Below are 21051 nucleotides of genomic sequence, written 5' to 3'. Positions count from 1 at the left end.
GGGGGAGAGAGAGAGAGAAAGAGAAGGGGGTGTGGAGAGCACAAAATTTTTGCCATGATGTTTTTGGAGAGAGAGAGAAAAAGACTTGCAGCAGCTGCTTAAAGAATTTTACTTCAGCCGGATTTTGAAGTAGAGAGGAAATGTCGAGTCCATGTTTCTACTTCAGACCTATGTTACTCTTTTGTGAGTTTACACTGATTCACCGAAGGGATGGAAGAATGGTTTAGGCAGTGAACGCACAGGAGGCTGAATGCTCAGCATTAACTCAATTTATTAGGAAAGTCTGACTCAAAGTGAAATGAAAAGGGTGACCACCAATGTTGGCCAGGAGGCATGGCAAAGGCCATTTTAGATCATTTCATAGTGCCTCAATTGTAAAGCAAGGCAGGATTTGCTCACCTCATGGTGACAAACATCTTTGAGCTAGTTCTGTCTTGAGGGCTATTATGGTCAAAGTTGTGCCCAGAAGAAATTAGCTGTTTTGTTCTAAAACTGCCAGCTTCATGCAGCAAAACAAAACAGAACTTTATTTTTTCTAATCCCAGCAAGTGTTTAGCAAAGATGTTCTTTTAAGCATTTTTTAAAAAAATATTTTTTAGTTGTTGATAAACCTTTATTTTTTATTTATTCCTACTTGGTGCTAAGAATCGAACCCAGTGCCTCATACATGCCAGGCAAGTGCTTTTCTGCTGAGCCACAGCCCCAGCCCCAGCATTTTTATTTTCTGAAAATCTTTATACCGAGCTAGGGAAGGAAACCTCTGGGACTTCCCAGATGATGCATATTAATTTATTCATCAATTGATAATGTTAAAGTGCCATCTTTACTATGCATGAAGATACAGGGTACAAACTTTATACTTTACCTCTTCAAATATATCTGCCTATAAGCTTTTTATTTACTTAAGAAGAATTTCCCCTTAAAATTTCATCATTAGAATTGCTGGCCAAAGGGGTAAATTCCTTAAAGAGATAATAGGCATTTGTTCATACGGATAATAATTGTGTGATCCTCCCATTAAAAATACCAGTGCTGGGGCTGGGGTTGTAGCTCAGCGGTAGAGTGCTCGCCTAGCACGTGCAAGGCCCTGGGTTGGATCCTCAGCACCACATAAAAACAAGTAAATAAAATAAAGGCATTGTGTCCAACTACACTTAAAAAAAAATACTGGTGCCTTTTTCTAAAGTATTGATCAAATTAATTTACTGAGTTTGAAGGTAATTCTGGCTTACTTATACTTGACATTTGTTGTTTATAACCTATTTATAATTTATTAATTATAGTCTACATATGGTCATTGCTATGTGTGTATGCATTTTTCCATTTAATTCAAAGAGATGAGGAAATTTAAGTTTAGTGAGATTTACAGTGATATACCAGGGAAGTGAGAAAGCCCAAATTTTGTTGCCTCTGTGCATATTGAGAGATATAATTTGAGCCTCTCTAATTTCTCCCATCCTGTGCCATCAGCCCTCCAGGGTCTTCAACCCATGGAAGAGTTTCTGAACCCACAATAATATTCGAACATTCTAACTTAGTGTCTTATAGCAAAAGACCAAAAGTCAATCTATAGTTTACTTCTACTGTTGGGGTGAAGGTGCAGCATGCTGGACAGAGAACACAGACCAGAAAGACAGATTTAAACACAAATTGCTGCTTTCTGTTTACTGTGACCTAGGCAAGTCAGTGAAATTCTTCCAACTCTAGTTTCCATACTTACACAGAAATCGTGATAGTGTCCACTACACAGGATTTTGTTATGAGGAATAGAAAGATAAGATGCCAAGTGCCTGCCACATGCCCTGACCAATGGTAGGCCACTAGTATGTAGTATTCACTTCTTTATTTTGCCATTTTTTGTTAATGCTTTTGGTGTGCTAGATTATTTTCTAAGCATAGGAATGTCTGCAAGTCCTGCCCTCAGGGAACTCACTGTCCTCTGTTGCTGGATTATTATGTCACCCTGGGATATTTTTTTGCAAATACCTTAATGGTTATTGAGATCCTTCTTTGTGTAGTTGGTCCAGCTTTGAAACTTTGAAACCCCACTGGAACAGGGTAGTGAATGTCTTGTGTTAAAAGTCCCACAAAACAGTAAAAATCAGGCAAAAAGCAGGGACATCAGACATTTCTTTCTTAAAATCAGTTTGTGGCCTGTAATCTCAGCAGTGTAGGAGGCTGAGACAGGAGGATCATGAGTTTAAAGCCAGCCTCAGCAAAAGCAAGGTGCTAAGCAACTTAGTGAGACCCTGTCTCTAAATAAAATATACAAAATAGGGTTGGGGATGTGGCTCAGTGGTTGAGTGGCCCTGAGTTCAGTTCCCTCTACCCCTCCCCCCCAAAAAAGTCAGTGTGTAGCCAAACTCGTTGGTGCCCACCTGTAATCCTAGAGACTTGGAAGGCTGAGGCAAGAGGCTTACAAGTTTGAGGCCAGCTTCAACAACTTAGTGAGACTGTGTCTCAAAATAAAAAGTGAAAAGATCTGAGGATATAACCTCAAGGGTACAGCTCCCCTGGGTTAAATCCCCAGTAAGGTTTAAAAAAAAAGAAACAAATTTGTTGTGCTAATCATTGCAAAGTATCAGCTCAGGAGATATATGCTTTTACACACACACACACACACATACACACACACAACACACACATTGTAATGTGAGTTTTTCTGAGCCCCCAAAGCCATGGCAGAAGCACTGCCAGTAGCTGGTAGCACACAGGAGGAGGGTGCCTGGCTGCTTCCAAAATACTCACTTCTCAGGAAACAGAGGGTAGCATGGCAGCCATTCATCTAATTTGGGCCCCACATCATCCCATCCACACAATAGCTTTGAGCTTCCAAGAACCTCCCCAGTGTGGACTAAAGGATGAAATACAAAGACTGATCTAGAGATATACACCTTTGTAAAGATGAATTTGGGACAAAAGTGATTGATTTGTTTACTGGCAAAAAGCCTAGAGTCAAGTTCATTGAGTTGGTCAGTTGGCGTCAAGAATTTTTTTTTTTCAATCTATCCCTAATTTTGAATCCTGAAGAACTATATATTGTAGCCAAAAGATAGGAGAGAAAAATACAGGGAAACTCCCTCTGAAATATAGTGTAGTTATATTCTTCCTTTTCCTGGAAACACTTCTGTACCCAGTGCACCAACCATATTGTTCTTGTGCAGCCCAAATTTTTGGTTTTATTTACTTCATGAACCCAGGGTAATTGAAGAAATCTTTGTGGAAGCCCTGGACAGACTAGACAATTGGTGCTATGAAAGAAGGCATTCTAAAGTAAGCGGGACTTATTTTCCTAAGCCCTGTGAGACCATCAATCCTATCATTTTACAGTCTAACTATATATGTTGCCTTAAGATTTGTCCTTATACTGAGGTTTTTAAATGCTGGCAACATGAACTAAGCTAAAATCTAATTAAAATAAATAAATTATGTTTAAAAAAACCCCAATTGGTGCACACACACACACACACAACTTTTTTGCATGTGTGTAGTATGAAAATGAAACAAAGATTCATATATTTTTAATTAATGGGAAAATGTGAAATTCATAGGCACAGCATATATTTAGGTTATGTGAAGATATATTAAGGGGCTTGAAATAATTTTTAACCATATGAAATGAAGTACTTAGTGAAGAAAAATGATATGCGATAATGTATTTAATTCTCTATGGGGTACTTGTGTGCTGGAAAAAGGCCTACTTTTTAATCTTGAATCTTTTGCCAGACATATTTCATTGGATAGTCAATAAATAATTGTTGATTAGATTGATCCTGACACAGGCTGAGCAATAAACTAATCACTTCAAGATCCAAGCAAGAAATTCTGAGAGCATTTTTCAATAATGAAGATTACTTGACTTGATTTAATAACTAAATTGGCTTTGATTTCTGTCCTACAAAGTTTGTTTTCTGTTTGACCTATGATTAGAACTTTAAAAACATTCACTGTGCTGAAGCAAAAAAATAAAACTTAATTTGTGCAAGTTTCCAATTTTCCTTTGTAATCTGTACATTATAGGATCATTGCCATATTACGTTTTGGGTCAAAGTTCAGGGTCTCATCACAAGCCCCTCCTGTTCCATTGTCTGTAACTGGCTTTTCCTGGCTTGTTTCCAAGAGAGATCTGCTTTATGTGGAATTCTGGTCTATGACCAAGTGTGTAAGAGCAAAACTTCCTACCTCCTCTAGATGATGACTGTAAAATAATATGCAAGTTGGATTCCCAAAGTGGTTGTTTCATAGATTATGCTATTGCTGTGATTTTCAAACTTTTTTGACCTTTACTGATAGTAAGAAATAATTCCCAGATCTCAACTCAGAATGCACACACAATTTCCTAAAATAATAATTTTACAAATAATGCTCGGTGAATATTCTTTTCTTTTTTTTCCATTCTATTCTATTCTATAAATATAATTTCTGGACCTACTAATTAATTTGGTGATCCACTGGAAATGGTTCTTACTACTGGATGAAAATTGAAAACAAGGAAATTTCTAAAAATATACTAGAAGAGAACACAATAAACCAATAGAATGGGCTATAGATTCTAGAACAAATCTCCAGATATTGGAACGCTTGATTTTGATGAGGTGGGTATCACAGGAAAAGATTACTGCTTAAAAGTTCACACGGAAAAAAATCTTGGTTCTTACCTCACATTTTAGTTAGATCTAAGTGTTAATCTAGATGTGACAGGTAAAACACACCATTCATCTGTGACTATCAAGCACCTAAAACATAACTGCTCCAATAAGGACATTTTTGAAGTATAAAATAGAGCAGATACTTAAAACTTTTTAGAAAAATGATCCAAAGTATCTCATTAATAATTTTCATATTGGTTATATGTTGAAATTATATTTGGGTATATTGGGTTACATAAAATAGATTATTAAAATTAATTTCACTTTTTTTCTTTTTTTTTCTTATTATTCCCACGTGTACAGATTGCAGGATCACATTGGTTATACAACAGACACTAGTATGGCAGTATGTATAAACGTGGCTGTATAACCAATTTCACTTTTTTTAACTTTAAAAAGTAGAGCCACTAGGAAATTTAAAGTTATATATGTTACACTCATTTTTGTTTCCTACTGAAGAGCATTGTTCTAGATGACAAAATAGAATTTTTTCATGACCTTGAGGTAAGCAGTGATTTCTTCAGCAAGACGCAAAATGTACTAACATTATGAAAAACTATCTACAATTTGGACTATACTAAAATTAAGCACACACTTCTGTTTCTCCAAGCATGCCATGAAGAGCAAAATCAAAGTTGCTGAAGGAAAAGAGGCATTTGCCACACCTGTAACCAACAAGGAGTCACATCCAAAACAGAAATAGATGAAAGATAGGTCAGCACAAAAGAAAAATGGGCAAGAGATTTGAGTAGGTACTTCACAAAAGAGCATTTCAAATGGCCAAGAAACACACGAAACTCTCAATCTTGTTAGCTATCAGGGGATGTCAATTAGAACCACAATGAAGTGCTACTGTATACCTACAAGAAAGGCTGAAATTTAAAAGACAGATTCAAGAAATGTCAGTGAGGATATTAAGCAGCTGGAACTCTCCTATACTCTCCTATCTTCTCATGGGAGTGTGAATTGGCACAGCAGTTTTGGAAAACTGATCTGCAATAGCTATAAAACCTGAATATGAGCATGACATATGACCTGGCATTTCTGCTTGCTGTATGGCCCATGGAGATGCATACATATGTTTACCTAAAGACACATTCAAGAATGTTCATAGACAGCAACATTAATTGTTATAGCCCCCAACTCAAAACAACCCAAATTTTCATAAAGCAATTGGGTAGAAAAACAGATAGTGATAGAGTCATATGAAGGAATATTCCAGTGAAAATAAGCAACTGTTACATGGAGCAGCAAGGATTCATCTCCGTCCTAAAATTTGAGTGAAAGAATCAAGATGGCAAGGAATGCATTCAACATGATTTCATTCATGTAAAGTTCAAGAACAGGCAACATTAATCCACAGTGGTAGAAGTTGGGATGGGGTGGTTGAAGAAGGGGAGGTAGTGATGGGCCAGGGACACAGAGGAAGGGTCTAGGGTGCTAGTAATATTCTTTTCTGCCTTTAGACTTTACTGTTTGGTACACTTCAGTTTGTAATACATACACAACAATAACAACATTGCACCTAGTACTTCAGAGATCCTGATTGAAATGGCCTGGATAAGTGGAGAATGTAGTTTTAAAATGTCTCCCAAGTAATTCACATGTAGAGCCACAGTCACAAATGGCCCTTTGAAAACCATACTATGGCATAACCATCATATTTACCAGCCCTTTATTATCTTTTCTCAAATTATGTTGACTGTGAAGATATAATTCACACTGATAAATCTTAGCAACATAAGGAATAACAAAGTTAATGCCTTAAAATGCTAGTCAGGGACTGAAATTAGCAGGGACCAGATGTATAACCTTGTGCTCCAATTAAGGCCTGTGGCTCCAGTGTTGTTGCCATATCGTCTGATTTTTTTTCAAGTAAAGCTATAATTCTGGATGTCTGTGTGAAAATTCCTGAATTTTAATGTTAGCTCCAATTGTTTTAAAGCATTATGTATGTCTGTCAAACCAAACTGATGGGGAGACCCAATTTGGCTAGCACCAATTTCTACCATCAGTTTGTAACTCTGAGTTAAAGTTTAAGAGCCAGAAGGCAACTTATGAAAATAATTGTTTAGTGTATTAATTATGTTTTTCCTTTTTCTGCTTCTGCAGGAATGTTGTGAATGTAAATGTGACATTGTAGTATAGATATAGGTATAGAAAAAGTACGAGAGTCCTTTGGTAAAAAGCTATCGCATACCCTCAAGGTAATTATCATTATATTTTATTTTATCTTACCTCTATTGTTTATTTATTTATTTATTTTTTAATATATGACAATAGTGGAATGCATTACACTCATTATTACCCATATACAGCACAATTTTTTGTAACTCTGTATATAAAGTATGTTCACACCAAATTATGCCATTATACATTTATTCTTTTTTTGCATTATAATTCTTTTTTTTTAAAGAGAGAGAATTTTTTAATATTTATTTTTCAGTTTTCGGTGGACACAACATCTTTATTTTATTTTTATGTGGTGCTAAGGATCGAACCCAGCGCCCTGCGCATGCCAGGCGAGCGTGTTACCGCTTGAGCCACATCCCAGCCCCATTATAATTCTTAATACACATATATACCACATTTTTTCATATCTCTGTTTGTATATAAGATATGTTGACACCAAATTCAAATCTTAATACATGTATTTTGTATAATGATGACCATCACATATTGTTTTTTTAATACCTTTATTTTATTTATTTTTATGTGGTGCTGAGGATCGAACCCAGGGCCTTACACATGCTGAGCCACAATCCCAGCCCCACTATTGTGTTTTTTTAGCTGTAAACTTGAGAAATTATATCTTTGACTTAAAATCAGTTATATGGTATTGTTTTTCACATTCTGGGGAGGATTGGTGTTTGGGCAAAGCGACTACCATGTTATCCTCTGCAAGATACTATAGATTAACATTCTTTCTGAAAGGGAAGATGTTTGGTAAAGGTTTCATTGTTTTGCTCTCACTGCCTCTTCCCCCACACCCACTCCCTAACTAATGGAAGGAAGAGATGATGGTGCCTGGTAGGTTCCCAGTCTCCAATTTCTCACCTATAAAGAGGAACTTTTAAAACCACACTTCTTCAAAATCATAAGAAATGACAGTCAAAACTGGTCACTTGTGTGGCAGAGAATCATTCACAGATACAGTCACGATGAAAAACAAAGTCAGGTAATGCACAGAGAAATCATGTTTTCACCCTCAGTGCCTAGAGTCTGTCCCTGTTACCTTGAGCAAGTCCTTTTATCTCTCCAACTTCATTTTTTACCTGCAAATTGGAAGCTATGAATAATTAGTGTTGTGAAAATTCAATGAGTATGTTCTTTTATACAAAACTTTGTTACCTGTGATGTGTTATATCCACTTGATAGTTATAATTTTAATTATCTCACTTAATTTTTGTGATGGTCTGTAAAAAGGTGGTATTATTATTCCAAATTTTCAGCTGCAAAACCAGATAGCCATGCCACAGGGCATCTGAATCACATATCTTATACTTTCCCCTTTACCAATTGTCTTTAGCTTACATGGGACTTTGCCCCATCTCCCACACTCCTCACATACCCAGTTCCAAAAGGGCAATTGGAATTCAGGCAGAAGGCTTCAAATTCAAGCCAACACTCCACTATTAGCCTATCATTTTCCTCACTTTACCCAAAATGTTGCTAAATAGCAAAGCCGTTGAAAACTCAATATACTTTCCCAGCCCACTTTCTAGTGGAGTAGAGAATAAATAGTAAGGAGGTAGCTTGCTGATAAAGAGAACTAGGAGCCATTAGTAAGCCACAGAGTGAATCACTAACTTCCTACTAACTTTATCTGGGAAGGAGTGGTTCAGCTGGACAATCAAAATTTTATGAAGATTTCGCTCTTGGTCATGCTATCAAACCCTGTAGGTGGCTACACAGTCTGAACTTGACTTCCAGAATTCCTGGGGCTTCTGGAATTACAGACCTATCCTAAGGCACCAAGTGCAAGACCACCCCTGGTACGTTAGGGGCCAAAGGCCACAGTACTATTGAAGGCATCTAGTTCTTACCCTAGCCCTAACCCTCTTCCCAGACCCAATTCTGTTCTGCTTGGCTAGGAGCTTTGTGCACATGTGTGTGGACATTCTATTCTATGTGTCTAAACTTAGTTGTTCTTCTCCTATACCCCAAGAGTCTCCTTTTTGCTCCCTATGCCCAGGAGTATACTATTACTTTTATGTGGACAGACTTGGGAAAGAGCCCATCCAGGCTCTGAAACTGGGCTCAGATCTCTTTGGGCAGAGAATTCTAGGATCCAAGGTACTCCTAGCAAGTTCAGAAAGGGGGCACAGTATGTAGATGGGTATGTCCCCTTGTGTCTGTGGACTCCTCACCCCACAGGAGAAGTGTGATCAGAGGACGACCAGAGGGGGGTGTGTGTCCAATTGAGGTCCAAATGTAAGGGTGGGGCTCTTTCTGGGCATCTAGCTGAATACCCTTGACATATAGGTGGCACTTGATCATATCATCTGCTGATGTGAAAGACAATGACAAAGACTGAGCAATTTCAGAATGTAGAATATGTAAATAGTATTTCTCTTTTCCCATCATGCTCTATAAACGTCTCCTAACAGCATCCACCTGACAGCACAGCAAAGGTCAAAATCGCTGAGGTTTCATAAGCTGGCTGATGAGTAATATTCCCACCCTCAGGTACAAACAGGAGGAGACACTTACTTGGCATGGAAGAAGGGTAATCCAAGGCTGTTTCTTCCCCTGAACAAAAGGACTTCATTGAGGCTCAGATGGACACCATTTCCTAGTATACTTTAAGAGAATCCACCCAGGCTTGGAAGAGTGTCTCTTTTGTCTGTACTTCCACTTGGGATATTTGGAATGGAGTGTCATGTGATTCTTTTGTGTACTTTCTCTCAGAGCATTCCTTTTCTTTTTAGGTCAATGTATTGACACTTACAATGAATTTCACTAACAGGAATGGCACAGAACTCTGAGCTCTGAGTCCTCTCATGGAGTTGGGGTGGGTAAGGGGGTGTCAGTTAAACAGTTCAATTCCAATCCATTTCTCTCTCATTTATATATTCAGATAAGGTCCTTCTTCTCAAAATTGAGACCAGTGATTTGCAGTACCATTTCTGTCAACTCTATATTTTGGAAGAAAAAAATTTTAATTAAATATTCAGTAAGTCTTAGTTTAAAGAAGAAATTTTATTAATTTACTTATTTCTGGTGCTAGAAATGGAATCCAGGTCCTTACATGTGATAAGAACATGTTCTATCACTAACCAATACCCCCAGCCCAAGAAGAAAGTGTAAGAAGAAATCATAGGAACCAATAGTTCCCCAATCAGGATCAATGAAGGAATATTAGAAAATCACATTGTCACATGTTTGACTGATTCCCCCAGGGAAAGGGAGCTGGATATTGTGTTGAGCTAGGAGCCTATGCATGTTAGCACACCATTTTCTCTCATTAATACTAGCTGATTTTCATTAATAGGCAGCCATCAGAGAGATGAATTAGAAAATATATTAATGCATAGTGATAAAATTTAAGGATACCCTTTTTGGGAAAAAATATATATATTTGAAAAACCTAGAAACCCAGGGAAATTATTATTTTTAAATAATAACTACATTTTCAACCCTAGGGATCAATGAGGTGACAGATGTCAGAGCCAGATTACCCTCATAGCCAACAGGTTTTCAACAGTATGCCCAGGACTTTTTTCTGTTCAGCACCTTTGCAGGCAAAAGATGTCTAAATTTAAGGCCATAGATTTAATCATCAATCCAAAGAAGTATATTGAGTAAATCAAATAAATTCCCTACATTCAGATTTTGCAAAGAAACCTAAAACCATTATTATTTATATGTCTCCCCTCCCTCTTTCTGTCTACTTAAAAACTGAGTGTTATCTTTTTTTTTTTCTTTAAGAGGATTCTTGCATCACATGGGAGGTAGACAGGAGTGACTAGATGTTTTCCAGTTTTGACCTTCTAATTTATTTTCTTTTGTAAATAAATAGCAAGAGCTGATAGCCATTGATAGAGGTGGCCACTGCCCTTGCCAAGGAAGAAAAGTGAATGACTTGTCCCTGTTTGTTGAAGGGAGAAAACTATGACTATTCCAATGAATGCCCAATCCTCCAGCCCAATGCCAGTGATCTTTGAGCAGAAGGAAATCTTGCTTTTTATTGTTCTAATGATTTTAGAGTCCCAGAAGAAAGCAGTTGAGACCATGTTGCCCAGGTTATTTTTCTGTGCCTCTTTTCCATTTCCTGCCCTCTCCCTAAGTGGTCACACCCACTGAACCTGCCCTCATTTGGAGATTACTAGAACCTTTGTCATTGTGTTCTTTTCCAAGGGGTGCTTCATTCTGTGGGGGTGGCAGGCTGTACAACAGGAAACTCTGCCTTTAAATGTCATATAAACATATATTTTAAAATATTAAAATTGGGGCTTGCTTCATCAGTGTACCTTAGTAACCTCAGTTCTTCCCTAAAAGTAATCCAACTTGCCCCATATCTGTGGGTAAAACATGTTCCAGATTCCTGCTTGATTGAGGTGTGGCCTCACACCCTTCCCTAGGTCCTTCTGTCTTTCGTAAAATGATGCCTTTGGTTACCTTGCCCAAGATGGATCCATGATGTAAGAATCCTGATGTCACTGAGGAAGTGATTTAGCCTGTCAAGTGGCACTCCTTTCTCAGAAGAACTGCTCCCCCATTGGCACCTGCTCTGGGTGACCTAAACATTGAACAGGGTATTGTAAGAAATCAAGGATGATGGATGGCCACCGTGACATCAAAGGCCACAGTGCCATTGATGAAAAAATGTACATGGTGACCACAGTCCTAACACTAATAAAGCTTATTAAGCACTTGTTGTATGCCAGGCATTACACTAAAGTGATCTGTACAGGTGCCTTGTTTGATCCTAACCTAAACCTTTCAAACTGAATACCACCATACCTGTCTTACAGATGAGAAACTCAAAACTTAGAAAACATCATTTGTCATGTTGCTGGAAAGGATTGAGTATAGCAATCAGATTCACAAACCCTAATTAATAGGCGACTAGGTCTTGGGTTTCCATGTGTTCTGCTCTGGAAATTCTACCCAGTGTGTTGGGGTTGCGGCAAGTCTGGGCATCCTTTCCATACCAAGGTCAGCCCCATCACTGGAAAGCAAGGAATCACATGACTCTCTGCAATTTTGCCTCTCCAAGATTTGTCCCCTGTGTTTTTTTGCTTTTAGGTAGACTTGCCTTACTGAAGTAAGTATATAAAACCAGTGATCTATTCCTATTGTGAGAGAGATGATGAGAATGTGGTAGGGGAGGGCTGTGAGAAAGCAGAGGGTGTCCCCCAACATTCTCTCTGAGGAATCTTGTTAAACTTAGTATTTATCTTATTATTTAAACCAGACTTACAGCTGATTCTTTTCTGTATTCAATAGTTTGAGATAATAAGCTTAAGATCGCTATATACATTTATACAGCACTTTACTGTGCTCAGGTATGTCTTTATAGTTAATCTCCCTTAATCCTATAATTTGTCTTTGTGGGAGGTGGAATTAACCCCATTTAACAGGTGAGCAAACGAAAATTTAGAGAGATGGAGTTGCCCAAGATCACTTGGCTGTTAAGTGACAGGGCTGGTCCTCAAACTGGGCTTCCTGACTCCAGAACCATAGTTCTCTCTTAAGATTTTGCACATATTTTCTTTAGTGATTAAAAAAAAACATATTTATGTTTTAAATCTATTAAACATGTGGGCTCTGAGAAAGAAAGTGAGCTAATTGGAGTGTGAAGCACTGTATTCATTGTTGGTTTATTTTTTCATGTTACTCAATTACCAGCTTGCCACTTGTGTGGTGCCTTACTGATGGACTCTCTAACAGGATGGAGTGATAGGGAAGCCCCTTTGAGTATCACACAGAAAGTCATGGCAGACACTAAGCCAGTCCTTCAGTCTCTCAGTGGAGAGCTGAGACAGAACCAGATGACTCATCTCAGGCTTTTTGTGAGTCACCAGTAGCAGGTTCCCAGCTCCCTCCCTTTTGCCTGGACCACTCACTTGTGCCTAAGACTAATAACAGGGTAACTTGTGAAGCAAGATGTGACTCACTGGGCAAGGGAGGAGAGCGTGCAAGGACAGAGCCACTGGAGAGGAGCAAAGTATTTAGTAGCAATTGGAAAGAAAATGCTGACACGATGTTGTTTGGGTTAAAATTTCTTAACATTGTGGCAGGACACTATTGTCTAGTTACCAGGATACTCACATTTCAGTTTCCTAAAATTAACAGAAAATTTTAAAAAAAAAGAAGAAGAACCAAAAATGGTGGGGAGGGGAAGTGCTGCTTTTGAAGGCAGAACTGTCAATTCTATGAAACTTTCCCATGGAGTCCCTCCCAGTCAACCTTGAACCCTAAGACTTACATTATCCTACCTTATCTGTTCTGTAACTTTGCTTTACATTCTTCTGGTTGTAGTCGTACCTGTTTTTCTGCAAGTTTCTATCCATATTACCAGGAAATTTCCTGGCACACTTACCTTCCTCCATTCTGAGCAGGGCTTTGGCTGTTTCTGTCCAGTTGCTGAGGAGGGCAGAGATGAAGAAGCTTTAGGAAGGAGAACATTTGGGGGGAATTATCTCATGTAACTTCATGTCTTTAGACTTCCAGACTCTAAAGTCAGTTTATAGGTAGATCTTAAGAGCCTGCCTTCTAATGCCTTTGAATTTTCTTTGAAATTATTAAGATACAAGATTCCAAATAGTTAGCTATTACATGTGTAAAAATGCTGTGATAAACTTTCATGAAAATAACCAACTTGCCTTATTCAAATAAGTTATTAGCCTCCGCACCCCACCAGCAATGGGGATTGAACCCAGGCAGCTCTACCAGTGAGCTATGCCCCCAGCCCTTTTTTGCTTTTTATTTTGAGACAAGTTCTCACTAAATTGCTCAAGCTGACTTGAAACTTGCGATCCTCTTGCCTCAGCCTCCTGAGTAACTGAAATTATGGGCATGTGCCACTGTACCTGGCCATTAATTTTTTTTTTTTTTTTTTTTTTTGTGGTTCTGGGGATTGAACCCAGGGCTGTGTATACACGTGAAGCGAGCACTTTACCAACTGAGCTATATCCCCAGCCCGGCCATTAAATTTTATGTATAAAAACATTTACTTAAAAAATTAGTCTCTTAAAGGTTTTAATGTGAAATAAATCACATGATTACTTTTCCATCAGGAGGAACTGGTTATGTGGGAAAAACACTGGTTTGCTTAAATAAAGCAATTTTAAGAAGCTGGAGTTGTGGCTCAGCAATAGAGTGCTAGTGTAGCAAGTGCGAGGCCTTGGGTTCAATCCTCAGCACCACATAAAAATAAAATAAAGATATAAAGCAATTTTATTTCCTTGAGACTCGGTTTCTTCATGTCTAAAAAGTTTGGGCTAGATGCTTGGTTTTTTAAAATTAGCTTTTCTTGATTTAAATCATTAAATAAGAAAACAATTATACATTTTTTAATATTGAATCAACATTAACAGTTATTTTACAAATTTGAACCAGAATTTTAGCTCAATTATTTTTTGATGTTTCTTTCTAGTTTTTATCTTTTATACATGCATATACATATATGTAAAAAATTGCATAACATAATAATACTAGGTGCCATTATATGATCATTCATAAATATAACCTTGAATTTATGTTTTATTTTTTAATGTCACAATCATTTTTCAGGTTGATAAATTTTATAATTTTAAACATTCTCTTAATGTTATTGCCTGGAATTAATATTTTAAAATGTAAATTATACTGATTTTTTAAAAAAATGAATATTACTAACATCAAATTTATATTTATTAGTATATTATATTAACTATGGTTTTTAAAGGAAAAATTTCATCTGGTTCTATGTATCTTCCTAGGAAGGCCTAATCATTTTAGTGAGTCCTAAAATTCACTAATTTCCAAAAGGATGTAATAGCTTTACTATGTCATAGTTAGCACTAAATATTATCTTTAAATAACTTCTTCTAATTTAATTGATGTCAATTACAGAATTTTAGGACCTGAAATTCATTTAATTTCTTTCTTTAGAACAACTTCATGATATTTAATAGCTTTATTCCAATTTATCATTTAGCAGACATGTAATAAAATGGTTTATAAGTATTTACATACAGACTCATCCTAATAACCCTACAGGTATGATTGCCAGCTCCATTTGGTGAATAGGGAAACTGAGAGAAGTTAGTTATTCAAGAGCTCATACTAGTTAATTGTCAGGGCCAGACTTTAGTCTCAGGCAACCTGGCTCTGAAGTTCATGTACTTGGCCATGTGTTATTCTCCTCCCCTGATATATATTTAGTACTTCTATATGCCAAATTAGGAATACTAACAAATCCTACAGGGTAGTCTCTGCTTTCATGGATCTTAATTTGATACATTATGAAGAAAAAGAGTGGGGAATGACAGCAGTATCTCATAGGAGTTCTTCATTTAGCTTTGGGGTGTTGGTTGGGGAGTGGAGGTCTTAGAAAGCCTGGATGAAGACTTTCTAGACACTAAACTAGAGACTTGTGGGGTCAGGAGGAGAGTGGGGTGAAGATATGTGAGAAGAGTCTATGGACTTGCTGCAAGCCTAGAGGGACCTCTGGCTTTGTCCTCAAGGGTCAGAAAGAAGATCCAGTTGTGGCTGCAAGATCCAAGAGTGAGGAGAAGGGTGACACAGGATGACTGGAGAAGGAGGCAGAGGCACTGTCATCCAGGGCTATCCTACAAGAATCTCAGGAGAGTGTGCGGGGGACCGGGAAAGAAGGGCCAGCAGACAAGTCAAAGTCATTTTGGACAATAGGCCTCTGGAGTAACCTTTGCTGGGCAGAGTTTCTCCTACACACAGTAGCAGTCAGGAACTCTGACTGAAGGAGCTGATGGATAGCAACCTATAGAAAGGCTTTCTGTGAAGTTTCATTGTATGGCTGAAAGAAAAGAGCAGTAGGGAACAGCTCTGTCATAAAAGGGACATTGACCCCAGACAGATTCCAGGTGCCTACCTGGCATTTTACGAGGTTACTAGCTTTGCTGGGAAAGTATCCCAACTGTGTTTAGTAATATAAAAATTATTGTCTTCATATCACTTTCTAGTGATAGCTGGCTAATGCCGATACATTCTAAGTTTTAGAATTAGCAGGAGAAGAAGGGTGAAATTAAATCTTCATGAAACTTCAAGTCATCATTAATCTATAAGCAAATGCTACAGAAAGTATTGGAGGAAAAATGAGAGGGCTCCCCCGATCCTGTGGGCTTCAGAGGTCTTTTTAACTTTCTCAAGAAACCCTCAGTCTTCTAGTATTAGAGTAAGCACATAAAGATGGCTGGCTTTCCCATTAAGGAAGACTGGGCCCAATCAGGATTGGAATAACCAGGGCATGGCCAGTGAGAAGAACTCTAAAGAATATAAGAATAGCAGATGTAGGAAGCGGGCACAACCCCTGGGATAGTGAGCACCCAAAGAAGAGGCTTTCCAGCCCTGAGATGCAGAGTCTTTCTGGTACCAGCAGAACTTGCTGGAGACCAGCCCTCTGGAACTTGCCATAAAGTTGTCCTCTAGGGTTCTGGGGAGGGCTGTTTGTTTTCACTGAGGCCCTGCGCCAAAAAACCTTCAAATGAGGGATTGGACTCTGCAGGCTGCTGGGGGCACTGGAGCCCTTCATTGTGAGCTTTCCACAACTAGGAACTAAAATGTTTCTTCACTACCCTCTACTGACAAAGCTTTGGAGCCAGTTGGCAACAAGAAAGTATGTAAAAGGATTCAGTACATTTTCCCAGAACAGGCCAAATAGTGAGTTTGTCCCTAAGAGGCATTAAATTGATAACTAGCACAAGCTCCATACCAGAAGCCTTATAGGTGGAGCAAATACTTAACTACTTACTCCTCACTAGGCAGAATATTAGTGGAAACCTTGGTCCCTGATAGACTTCTTATAGAAGAGGTCCCTTGATTTATGTTTTACTAAGTTATATATCTTTATATGTAAAGATACATATTCTTGGCACCAGTTCTTTGTGTTGCAAATATTTAAAAGATTTTCTCACAGTCTGCAGCTTGCTGTTTTTATTCTTATAATAATATTTTTTGATAAGTAAAAGTCTACAGATTTTATAATCTACCTGGAAGCAATACCATGTGTAGTTCTTGCTTATGTCTCCTTTACACCTTTCCCTAAGTATTAATTAGAGTTAAAGTGTATGCTGTTATAACAAAGAGAATTTGTAATTCAATGACTCAAGTAAGACAGAGGTTCATTTCTCTTGTATGGGAGTGTCCAGATACAAATGGGCCAGGACTGATGAACCAATTGGCTGCATAGATTGCTTCTGCCCTGTCATCTTCATTTCCAGATATCAAGCAGGAAGAGAAGAACCAGAACCTGCAGCTTGGTCTTTAAGGAGATTACCCACCTCAGTTATACTCCTATGTCCTGTGGCTTGCCACATCTAGCCACAGGGAGACTGGGAAATGTTGCCTCACATGCAGGGCAGTTATGTGCCCAGGTAAAACTGAGGTGTGGGAGCCCAGTGCGGAGGTGCGTGCTAGTAATCCCAGCAGCTTGGGAGGCTGATGCAGGAGGATTGTGAATTCAGAGCCAGCCTCAGCAAAAGCAAGAGGCTAAGCAACTCAGTGAGACTCTATCTCTAAATAAAAAACAAAATAGGGCTGGGAATGTGGCTCAGTGGTCGAGTGCCCCTGAGTTCAATCCCTGGTGTGGAGGGTGGGGTCTATAACTCAAAGGCAGGATAAATGAATACTTGGGGACATTATGACACCCTTCAATGACATCTTTGAGGTGATACCACATTTTTGTTATAAATTTTTTGAACTTTTCTTTTTTAATCTCTAAATCTATTCTGAATTACTTCAGCTTTAAATTGATATAACTGTAAATTTTAGTATGAGAGAATTCCTTAAAATTGTGTTTTAAAATTAATTTCTCAATAGTAAGTATAGGAATTTTTTTTTTCTTTTCCATTTTCTCCTCAGTTTTCTTACAGCTGCCAGCCCAGGCATTTATAGGATTTTAATTCACTAATTTAGTCACAATAAATATCCTTTGGGGTTAAGTTGTTCTATCATTTTGCATTGTCTCATTAATTTGAAATGGTACAATTTTAGATGCTTTTAGAATTGGAATTTGTAGTTGGCCCTGTTCTTGATACTGTTCACAGGAAGCAAGTAGCTGCTAATGTTTTCCTTTGTCTTGTCTTAAACACATAACCAGTATTTTTGGCTGGGTTTGTATAGTTAGTTCCAAAGAAAACACAAACAGACTCAATGTAGATAATCATGTTTACCTGACCCTAGTACCAAATTTTAAGAATTATTTTAAAGCTAACAAAAATGAAACTGTTTGTAGATAAAGTTAAATGTCATTTTTAAGTATGGTATCACTCCTTATTGTTCCAAAATAGACTCCAGTTATCAGTAAGCCTCCTGTCTATTCATGCAACAAATAGTTATTGTGTGGCCAGCTCTTGGTAGAACATAGTGACCAAGATGGACAAGGTCCTAACTCTAATGGAGCTGAGTTTCTCTTCATCAGAGAACTCTGGGCCAGCTATAACCTACCTAGTCACCTAGTCCCCAAAGCTGTCACCCATTCTCACCTCCTCCAGCCATAGTAATATTCAGAGATTGTGAATGTTGATTCAAGAATATCTTTCTTTTACTTCATCCCTCAAAAATTCATCTTTACTTCATTGTGATTTGCCTCCCACCTTCCTATTCCTTGTTATTGTCTTCTATCTGAGAGAGATTTTCTTCTGTAGAGGTATTTTCTTGTCACTCCTCTATCAAGACCCATGTCCTATAAAAGGCACCTTCAAAGCTAATATGGCACTCACAGAAGGGATTGGATGGATGTCCCCAGAAGCTGTCTGATGCCTTAGCCTGACATGGAGTTTTTACTTCCACAATAGTTGTAGTGTCATTTTTTGAGTAATTTACAAAAAAGTTGCTTCAAATAGTGATAAATTTGTGGCCTAGATATTTTTTTTTCCAGATGGTTTTATTTCTTCAGTTCTGGGGTCAAATTTAATGGTGTCGGTCAGAGGAAATGGCTCACCCTATTGGGTTCTATAGCTTTGAGGTCAGATACTAATAAGCCATAAACTCTTGCCTCGGTTAGGCTGTCTTCCTGTGGATTTTTGGCAGCTGGATTTGAAAATAGGTTTTAAAAGTTCTGCAGCAGGGGTGTGGCTCAGTGGTAGAGCACTTGTGTAGCATACATGAGACCCTGGTTCTATCCCCAGTACTGCAATAAAAATAATAAAAAGAATGTTAATTACTGAAACTTCTAAAGCATTAGCAGGTAGGAAAGCACAGCTGGGCTGAGATGCCCCCTCCATTACAAATACTTCCCCAGAGTAAGAAAAAAAACTGCACATACGTTTCTTAAAATATTTCTTATTTTTTAAAAAAATAGCTTCATATTTTTTATATCAATTCAATTTTTTTACATCAATAAAAATTGTAGTAATCAGAAAGTGCTCAACAGATGAGAAAAAGGAACTGGGTAGCTGAAAAGGAAAAAAAAATGAAGGAACTGGGAATAACTAAAGAGTAAATAAATACATTTGCTTCCAAGAAAATACCGAGCAGAGATGCTGAAGAGTTTATTTATTTATCTATTTATTTTGAGACAGGGTCTTGCTATGTTGCTCAGACTGTCTTGGCCTCAAGTGTTCTCAGCTTGGTCTTTCCAAATAGCTGGGACTTTAGGTGCCTAGCTCTAACAGTTTATTTTTCAATTGTCAGAAAAGCCTAGAGGTAAGCCAAATGAATAAAGCTGACAGATGGGCTAAGAGTTTATCATTAGAGTCAGTGAGCTTTTCAGACTGACCAAAAGGTGAAAGTTAGGATCCCTAAATGATAGAAACATTGCATTGCTTCAAATGCTTAGGACATTTTTCGGAGTAGTAATTTGAGGAGTTTTAAAACCCAGATGTCTCTCCATTTCAATATTTTGTAGTTGTTCTTTCTATCTTGTATTGGTGAAACATCCCAGTATAAACTTATCATTTTTCTTACTGGATAGGTATGATGTTATGTCATTAGCAAGCATCTTTTTAAAGCTGTATGAGGGAAGCCAGCAGCCTCTTTTTTTTTTTTTTTTAAGCCAGCTCCTGTTTACATGGGGAAAAGGGAAAGAAAAAGTAAAGAAACAACAACAAATCAACCAAACAAACAAGAAACCCAAACATTATTCAGTGGCTGTGAGTGCCACTGTAATATTTGAAACTTAGGCAAAGCAGAGGTAAAAGTGGAAGAGAAAGGAAGAAGGTAAAGGGACAAATGAATGTCCATCGTTTGCAAGATGATACCAGAGGCTAAATAGAGGGATAGTGGATAATGTCTAATAAGTCTGCCTTCTGGTCCTTGGCTATGCAAGGGAATTCTGCTTTTCTACGTAAGCTTTAGAAGGAAATCTTAAGAACAGGCACCTCTGCTAAATTTAAGGTTTGGACTACTGAATTGGAACTACCAGTTCTACCAAAGGAGTTTGTGGAAGATACCAGGTGTGTCAGTCAGGGATCTTAGCTGTAGGCAACAGAATCCTCTTATTTCTTAGCATGTTAAAAAAGGACTTTAATGGAGGTGACGCAAATGAAGGAGAGCTAGTGTACCAGACAAGGACAACAGTGGAAACCAAAGCAATTCAGAAAGTCAAGAAGCTCAGAAGCAACTATCTTTTCAGCAGTAACAGCAGCAGCCTGGTCAGGATACCATGTGCTGCTGTTGGGTGGCATTAACTTCTCTGAATCCAAAGTCCCAAGAAAAGCATCCAATTTGGGGTGCCTAAGCCCACTGTGATGGAAGTGGGTAGAGAACTGTGCTTGTGGTTTCATGGTGGGCAGAGCATTGCACCAACTCACACATAGTAGTGATTTTCCCTCTTCTATGGGGGCGGGGTGCTGAGCTACCTCCAAAGTGGCCTCTCCTATAAATTAGGGTCAGAGAAAGGCGACTATAAAGAATGCCAGAGGTAGTTATGGATTAGCACAGACAGTGGCATTAGGAGCAGTTATCAAGGGATCAAGAGAATATGTTTTGTTTCCTGGTAATAGATTGAAATGGCATGGAAGATCAGAAGAGAGCACCTGTTCCCTGTCTTTTAACTTCATTTCTCTGTTTAGCCTCTGATCTCATCTTGAGGGGAAAAAACAGGTTGGGAGGAGGAGGTGGTAGAGAGGCTGACTGGAGGGACACAACCTGTATTATTCAAGCCCAAGCCTAGAACTAACATGTTGACTTATGGAGGTCTAGGGGACACTTATTCTATCATCTGGGAGAGCTCATTTTTCAGGGGAGTTTTTGTTTTGTTTTGTTTTGTGGTGTT

General features: G+C 38.2%; 1 protein-coding gene across 6 annotated transcripts in view; it reads left to right on the top strand.

The window, feature by feature from the left end:
* Positions 1-21051, top strand: part of LOC107148465 (ceramide synthase 3) — a 162091-nt gene that overhangs the window by 41390 nt on the left and 99650 nt on the right. Inside the window, exon 2 of one of the 6 annotated variants that reach the window (XM_048790361.1) lies at positions 6762-6856. The exons of the other annotated variants lie outside the window; for them this stretch is intronic. The gene's annotated coding sequence lies outside the window, so the exon portion shown is untranslated. The remainder of the gene's footprint in view (positions 1-6761; positions 6857-21051) is intronic. 6 annotated transcript variants of the gene reach the window in all.

The sequence above is a fragment of the Marmota marmota genome, unplaced genomic scaffold, assembly GCF_001458135.2.
Source record: "Marmota marmota marmota unplaced genomic scaffold, marMar, whole genome shotgun sequence".
NCBI classification, from domain to species: domain Eukaryota; kingdom Metazoa; phylum Chordata; class Mammalia; order Rodentia; family Sciuridae; genus Marmota; species Marmota marmota.
This window is presented reverse-complemented; position numbering and strand designations above follow the sequence as displayed.